Below are 8,551 nucleotides of genomic sequence, written 5' to 3'. Positions count from 1 at the left end.
CTCGATCTCTCTGGTAAGTAGGCGAACAAAATGGGAAACAACCAGAACACGAGTGGAAAAACTGGTGTCATCTGAATGAAGTCCATATTAGTTAGTTTAGTTAATAGCATCTTGTTCGTGTCACTGTATGACCATGATGCAAGGTGCTGATATCAGGAAAAGCTGGTCGAAGGAGGTAGGAAAACTCCATATTTTTGTAACTTTTCTGCAAGCCTGAGCTTATTTTAAAATGAAAATGTAGAGGGCCAGTGTGGTGATTACGGGTGCTGGACTCCCACATGGGCAACCCCAGTTCGAATCCTGGACCTGGCAGCTTGCTTTCTCTCTCTCTCTCTCTCTCTCTCTCTCTCTCTCTGTCGTTCTCTGGTCTACATTAAAATAAGTAAATAAAGTTAAATAAAATAATTATTTTTTAAAAAACGTAAGCAACTACCACAACAATGACCGAAAATGGCAGAGTTATCACTATTTCCTCAATAGAGTGGCACCAACAGATTAATAAGACCCGGCATTGGAAGCTGTGTGCTACAGGGACAGGGGCCATCCTGGCTATTGCTGGTTGGAAGGTAATTTGATGTGATCTTCTTGGAGAGCACTCAGGTAGCATGGGTTACATGTTGCAGTGCATATCCTTTGACAAAGAAACCCCTTGGTATTTGCCCCACCCACATCCTTGCACTTGTATTCGAAGAGGGTATTCCCAAAGGTATTTGCCATAGCCCCCTTTATAATAACCAGGAGCAAACTAAATAACCGCCAGCACAAGGGAGGCAAATAACATTGCACCGTGGAATGCTGTGCAGCAGGTACAAAGAATGTAATGTTGGGTCATGGGAAAAGTCATGACATATTTTTCTACGTTACTCTATGCAAAAATGCATCAGGACTTTTCCGACAACCCGATACATCCACATGCACAAAAATGCAAAGGGTTCCCAAGCAAAACAACATATCCAGTATGATCTTATGGAGGCAAAGGAAACATGCACAAAGCCATACGTGTCTAAATGTGTGTATACAGTTACAAATGCACATGGTCAGGAAAGATGCCTCCCCACTGGCCAGAGTTCCCTGGAGAGGACAGAGAGGGACTGGGGAATGGAGCAGGCAGGGCAAGCAGAAGCTACAATGAAGTTCACTTTTCTTATATTCCTCGAATTTTTAGCAATGAAGTCTTTCATGTATTACTTGGTTATTTTATTTAATAAGAACAATTTAAACAAGTGCAAACCTTCTGTGACCCACAGTTTTCTTGTGTTTTTTTTAGAATTATTTATTATTATTATTATTATTATCATTAAATTTGCTATACAGCACGTGCACTCATCAGAGAGAGAGGGAAAGTGAGAAAGCAAGTTGCCAGATCCAGGACTCGAACCTTGGTTGGTCATGTGGGAGTCCAGCAGCTTACTCACCATGCCACCTGCTGGCCCCCAGTTTCCTTGTTTTTAAAATAAAGGTATTGGGTTAGGACCCCTCAAGGTTGCTTCCAGCTCTGAAGGTTGAGGCTGCGGTGCTGCCCCCTCCCCTTTGCCCCCAGCGACCTCACAAAGGTCCAACCACTGACTCAACCAATTCCTCAAACTTTCTACTTCTTTCCCCTCCTGTGCCCTTTCCCTCTGGCTGGCAAGCCCTTCCCACAGCTTCACCCACTGGGTCCTTAGCTTAGTGCATTCATAGCTCAGGTTAAAGACCACCTCTGCAGGCAGGCCTCTCTAACCACCCACCGTAACAGCCAGGTGGGAGAGAAAGGCAGGGCTGATGTGGACCAGCGTGAGGAGGTAGGAGGGCAGCCTCAGGAGGTTCCAAACGAACACAGGTAGGGTGGGGTGGAGTGGGTGGTGTGGAGTGGGGTGGGGGGGACAGGGGTGGCGCGAACCTGGCTGGGCCAGCGGCAGTTCAAACCAGATCTTAGTTCAAACACAGACCATGGGTAGAACGGCTCTTTAAGCGGTCATCTCATAATAAATGGAGTTTATTTATTAGAAGGAAGGGGCCACCGAGGACTTATTCCTAGTGAGTTTCCTGTGAGAGGGCTCCCAGGGCTGCCCCGCGGTGTTCTTCTGTCTCCTGGATACAGACTGCCCCGCCCACCCTCACTTACGGCGGAGGTTTCCTGTTCTTGGACCCAAATTTATTCTCAAAAATTTCCACATAACTATACATCGCCCTTTCCCTCTTTTTTCTCTTTTTCCATCTGACGTTTGCAAACTGTTTAAGAAAATACATGGAAATGGAAAGTTTTCCTGGATAGGCATGCCACACTTCTTTCCCCTTAGACTTAAAATTTAAGCCATAGATTTTATTTAAGCTGTATGAATATTAAATCTAATTTTTCTCTTTTGTGCATTCATCTCTGAAATGTTTTATCTTTTCATGTGGCTGATCTTCAGTGGGCAGTGAGTCCTAGCTTTATACTTCTCTGCCCATACCACTACCCCAGGCATTTCAGGACCTATAAGCAAACACTTTGGGGCTCCATGAGAATTGAGACTAAAGGAATTCTTTTTTTTTTTTTGAGAGGTTTTTACTATAGGGCGCATGCACTCGCCAGAAAGACAGAGAGAGACAGAGAGACAGAAAGCAAGAAATCACCCCACCCCCACCCCAGGGAGGATGGTTAATGGTCATGCTGCAATCCCTTCTCCTCCATTCTCCTCTCAGGATCTTGGGCATGCATGCACACACATGTGCCTGGCATGAATTTAAGCCACCGGGTTCGGGACTCGAACCACGGTTGACTACATGGGAGTCCAGCAACATAGCCATTACGCCAACTGCTGGTCCTGAGACTAAAGGAATTCTGAGGGGGAAAGAAAAGTCACTGTAGTCCCTGGTCCCTCCATCTGGTTTATCTAGTTTGGATTATCACGCTTGTCTTTCTTAACGAGAAATACATCCCTATATTTAGCATCGTTCAACTTTTCTTCTGTATTCTGTCCATAATTTTGATTCCATATCCCAAACCCAAAGCCATGGGCTCTGAATTGCAGAAGAATGAAGTTATTGTGGATGAACAAGCAAAGCACGTGGGTCCCGAATTGCTATTGTTGGAAACAAAAGCCCCTCTGTGACCCTGCAGGACCCAATCCCCCGCGTTGCCCAGCGCGCGGAGAAGGGCAGGCCCTGTGCACTCGCTCTGCGTAGCCCTCCTGAATTTGTCAACAACTGAAACACAATATAAACAAGTCGCTTCTTAGCTTGCGGTTATTTCTAACTCAATAAAATGTTTGTTAATTAACTTCAGGAATCTTTTTTTTTAACCCTGTGTCATCTCTGCATTTGAGTCGATGCCAGTCGTTAGTTTGAACTGGACAATTTCTTCACATGTGCTTCCTAATGGTCAGGCTAGGCTAGGTTACGGTGCAATAACACACAGCACCCACACCTCGGCGGCTTGACGAAAGTTCCTTCTCTGTTCATGCTATCTGTCCCATGAGGATCGGCAGAGGGCTTGGTGCTGCCATCGTCACCTCAGCAGATGGAGAGACTCTGGAGAGATCTTCATCTTAACTGTGGAAGGACCCTAACCCTTACTCTGGAGGGACTCCACCAAGCAGTCACATGCTCCATCCAGCCCTGAAGTGAACAGTTCATTGGTCTAAACTAGTCACGTGACCCCACGCACCCTAGGCCAGGAGTGGCAGTGCTCCACGTGCTCACCCGGAGAGGAGAGCAGCCCTGTTGGCCAGCACAGGCCTCAGTGTACTCCCACCCAGCACTGCCAGCGAGAATCCCCCCTTCCCGCCATGGCCAGGTAAGAGCATCTCCGAGAGACCCCCGTGCCAAAGCAATTAGTTGAAGTCTCAGTCTCAGGTGTAAGGAATGAGTATTTAGACATCCAGCCAGGTCGTGCAAGTGCCACTGGCTTCTCGTGGACAGAGGCCAGGGGTGCCGTGACATATCCTATGATGCTCAGGACCTCCATCTGGTTTATCTAGTTTGGATTATCACGCTTGTCTTTCTTAACGAGAAATACATCCCTATATTTAGCATCGTTCAACTTTTCTTCTGTATTCTGTCCATAATTTTGATTCCATATCCCAAACCCAAAGCCATGGGCTCTGAATCGCAGAAGAATGAAGTTATTGTGGATGAACAAGCAAAGCACGTGGGTCCCGAATTGCTATTGTTGGAAACAAAAGCCCCTCTGTGACCCTGCAGGACCCAATCCCCCGCGTTGCCCAGCGCGCGGAGAAGGGCAGGCCCTGTGCACTCGCTCTGCGTAGCCCTCCTGAATTTGTCAACAACTGAAACACAATATAAACAAGTCGCTTCTTAGCTTGCGGTTATTTCTAACTCAATAAAATGTTTGTTAATTAACTTCAGGAATCTTTTTTTTAACCCTGTGTCATCTCTGCATTTGAGTCGATGCCAGTCGTTAGTTTGAACTGGACAATTTCTTCACATGTGCTTCCTAATGGTCAGGCTAGGCTAGGTTACGGTGCAATAACACACAGCACCCACACCTCGGCGGCTTGACGAAAGTTCCTTCTCTGTTCATGCTATCTGTCCCATGAGGATCGGCAGAGGGCTTGGTGCTGCCATCGTCACCTCAGCAGATGGAGAGACTCTGGAGAGATCTTCATCTTAACTGTGGAAGGACCCTAACCCTTACTCTGGAGGGACTCCACCAAGCAGTCACATGCTCCATCCAGCCCTGAAGTGAACAGTTCATTGGTCTAAACTAGTCACGTGACCCCCACGCACCCTAGGCCAGGAGTGTCAGTGCTCCACGTGCTCACCCGGAGAGGAGAGCAGCCCTGTTGGCCAGCACAGGCCTCAGTGTACTCCCACCCAGCACTGCCAGCGAGAATCCCCCCTTCCCGCCATGGCCAGGTAAGAGCATCTCCGAGAGACCCCCGTGCCAAAGCAATTAGTTGAAGTCTCAGTCTCAGGTGTAAGGAATGAGTATTTAGACATCCAGCCAGGTCGTGCAAGTGCCACTGGCTTCTCGTGGACAGAGGCCAGGGGTGCCGTGACATATCCTATGATGCTCAGGACAGTCCCCACAGACATGTGATCCCAGACTGCACCACAGTGGAGAAACCTTACATTAGAATAATGCGAGGCTCACATTTGGAAGATAAAGCAAAACAAAAACTAAAAATAAATCCCCAAACCACCACAAGTGCTCAGGACTGTCCCCACAGACATGTGATCCAGACTGCACCACAGTGGAGAAACCCTACGTTAGAATAATGTGAGGCTCACATTTGGAAGATAAAGCAAAACAAAAACTAAAAATAAATCCCCAAACCACCACAAGTAAAAAGTCTGCCTCGAGCTCTGCCCCCGCACACTGGATCCCAGCGAGGCTGCAGCTCCGGTAGGAAAAGTCACCCAGGAGCAGCCGTGAGATGCTGTGAGCCGGGCACCGCGAGGCCCCGCTCAGAGCCAACAACCAGGGGTGGCCTCTGATGACCGCATATCACTGGCCTTTACTCTCCAAATGCTAGCAGCACCCCCTGCCCAGTGGTGACAACCAAAAGTCTCCAGACATTGCCAAATGTCCCTGGGGTGACACCTCCCCCAGCCGAGAGCTCTCGAATAGAGCTCTCTGGCTTGCCGAGGGCACCATTGTAGTCATGCTGCAGAGGGGTGGACCCTGAGCTGGGAACTGTAAGGCTCAAGTTTATTACTTTTTAAAGAGGTTTTTGTCCTGGGGTACACGCGCTCACTGGGCAGAGAGAGAGAGAGGGACAGTGAGAAATCACCCCTGGGGGGGGAGGGTGAGCACGCCACAGTCCCTTCTCCATTCTCCTCCCGGGATCTTGAGCCCACATTTACATGTACCCGGTGTGATTTTCAAGCCACCGGGTCTGGGACTCAAACCACAGTCGGCCATGTGGGAGTCTAGCAACATAACCAATACACCTCCTGCTAGCACCAAGGCCCAAGTTTAAATCTGGCTCTGCCACTCAGCCACTCAGTCTTCCCTCAGTTTCCCATCTGTGTGACAGCATTGAACAGGGCAAGTCCTAATGTCAGTTCAGAGCTTCAAAGACTCCAGGACTTAGGTTCTCAAATTTTTCATTTTGATGCTGTTCTGCTGTCCCACGGCCTCCCCTAAACTCCCTCCCGCCCTCCCCCACCACCCACGAAATAGTGGAGCAAAGATGTCAGCGCACAGCAGAATGGCCCGGGCTGCGGGAGGGCGGATGGGGAGAACAGGAACAGAAGAGGTCGGGGGACTGGGGAGAGGAGGCGGCGGAGGAAAGGCAGGTGGAGGTCAGTGCACTCGAAGCTTTCCCTGGGCTGACCCTGAGCCTCCCGGCTAACGCCATCATCGGAGGAATAAGGAGAGATGGACAAGGGGCCGCTAAAGGATCGGGGAGGGGACGTAGAGAAGATAAGCAGCAGGCAAGGTAGAGACAGGAAAGTGATGTGCCCAAGTCCCGAGATGATTGGGGAGGGCGTGAGTGTACCTGCCTGTAACCCACTGTACCCTGTGGCGGGAGGAATGGGACAACTTCAACGCGGTTGAATCTGCTTGTAATCTTTTTTAAAAAGTCATTATCACAGGATTATTAGGTTTGCTGATCTCTTCCGGCCTCTTGACTCTTGCTCAGCTGTTATCAAAGCACCCGGGAGAAAAGAAGAACGAAAGGAAGTCTTCCCACTCCCTGCCATGCGCATTTCTTCCTGGTCCATCTCGGAATCCAATAAAGCTTGACAGTGACCCTGAAAGGGAGTCAGCGATATTTAATAAAAGGCTGTTCGGTCTAAACAATGATTCAGGACTTTGGGAAAGCCAAAGGAGATGGCTAAGCAGCCTTTTCCTCACTAGGTCCTCTAAAGGGAGTATACGTGTATCTTTCGTCTGTTTTGTTTTGTTTTGTTTCCAGTGACAGGAACACTTCTCTGGGTTGCTAATAAGCCGAGCCCCCAGGCTATGCTCTCTTCCAGGGTCAGCACCTGTTTCTCAGAAAGGTTCCGCCCAGTCGTCCGATCCAGCCAGCCCACCAGCCGTTCCCCTGCTGTTTGTGCAGCCCGCACTACCGTACGCAGGTGATGTGCTACCGAGGTGACAGAAATACAGCCCAGGCCTCCCAGGGCCTCAGAGGGGAGCACAGCACGTGCCCACCCCAGCGTGGTCAGTGCAACACCCAGCGCGGCGTCTGGCCCTGACAGTGAAGATGGCAGCTCCTGAGGAAGGGACACCTGAGCTGAGTCTCGAAGGGTGAACAGGGGCTACTCAGGCAGATACAAGAGAATGATCTAGGGAACCAGCAGTTAGCGTAATGGCTATGTCACTGGACTCCCACATAGTCGACCGCGGTTCGTGTCCCGGACCCGGTGGCTTAAAACTCACGCCGGGCACGTGCACGTGCGTGCCCAAGATCCCGAGAGGAGAATGGAGGAGAAGGGATTGCGGCGTGACCATCCCCCCTGGGGGGTGATTTCTCGCTTTCTGTCTCTATGTCTCTCTCTGTCTGTCTGGCGAGCGCACGCGCCCTACAGTGAAAATCTCTAAAAAAAAAAAAGAGAGAGAATGATCTAGGCCTGGGAAAGGTGCAAAAGCAAAAGAGAGGCCGGCGATTCATTGGGCTGTGCAGGGCACGCTATGTCTGGACAGCAAGGAGCTAAGAGGGGACAGTGTGGGGCAGAACCGAGGCCAAGAGCCTCTGCCCTAGGCCTCTGACCTCTGCCCTAGGCGACCCTCGTTAGTGGCAGTGGTTGCGTCCTGTGAAGCTGCCACGGACACCAAACTAGTGAATACCGAGTCGTGGCTCCCAGGGGCCATCTAGGGTGAGGTTCCTGCCTGCCTCTAGCATAGCATCTCTATCAGTCCACCGACGTGTAGCCATGTGTGCATTTCTGTTTTAAGACACCTTATTTAATACATATTGTTGACTCAAATACTGAACTCGCGGCAGACTGCACTGTAACTCATGCCTGAAAGAACCTTATCTAATGCACGTCTTTTCTCTGTAAGATACATCACGGCCTCCTTGCAACTTACAAACACTGACGGCACTTCATTCTCGCCAGCAAAATCAATAAAAAGCACAAAAATGCAAAAGCACGTGGCACTCAGTAGAACACAGAAGGGATACTTGTTTACAGCGTGACAGCTGAAGTGGGAAGGCAGAGGGTCACCTCGTTTGACCTCCACTGGGAACGTGCGTTGTGATTTACAAATACATTTCAGCACGGAGACAGATTGGCCAATGCGGAATCGCGAATGGCTGTGTTTGAAAAACATAAATATGAGCCTCTAAATTCTCAGTTACCCATGACCCGTGCATTCACTAGACTATGTGGATTCTCTCCATATGGATTTCTCCTAGGATGCTGGAAAAAGGCTTGAGTGAATCTAGAGATGTCTGTGAATGGAAGAGTGAAGATGCAAACTCATAGTGCCACCTTACACTCAGCGGGGTTGGGCACAGACCATCCGTATCCGCCTGAAGACAGCCTGTCAGAGGGGTTAGCACTCACTCCCTGGTGTAAAGCAACAGAGCCAGCCTCGACTAACAGAATCCCTCCTGACTCCTCAGAGCCCCGAGGGTGTCTCTAGGGTGTCACCTGCCAGCTTGGATGCTCT

This window comes from Tupaia chinensis, unplaced genomic scaffold, assembly GCF_000334495.1.
Source record: "Tupaia chinensis unplaced genomic scaffold, TupChi_1.0 Scaffold000624_1, whole genome shotgun sequence".
In the NCBI taxonomy this organism is placed as follows: domain Eukaryota; kingdom Metazoa; phylum Chordata; class Mammalia; order Scandentia; family Tupaiidae; genus Tupaia; species Tupaia belangeri.
The sequence above is the reverse complement of the archived record's forward strand: the minus strand, read 5'-3'. Positions refer to the sequence as shown.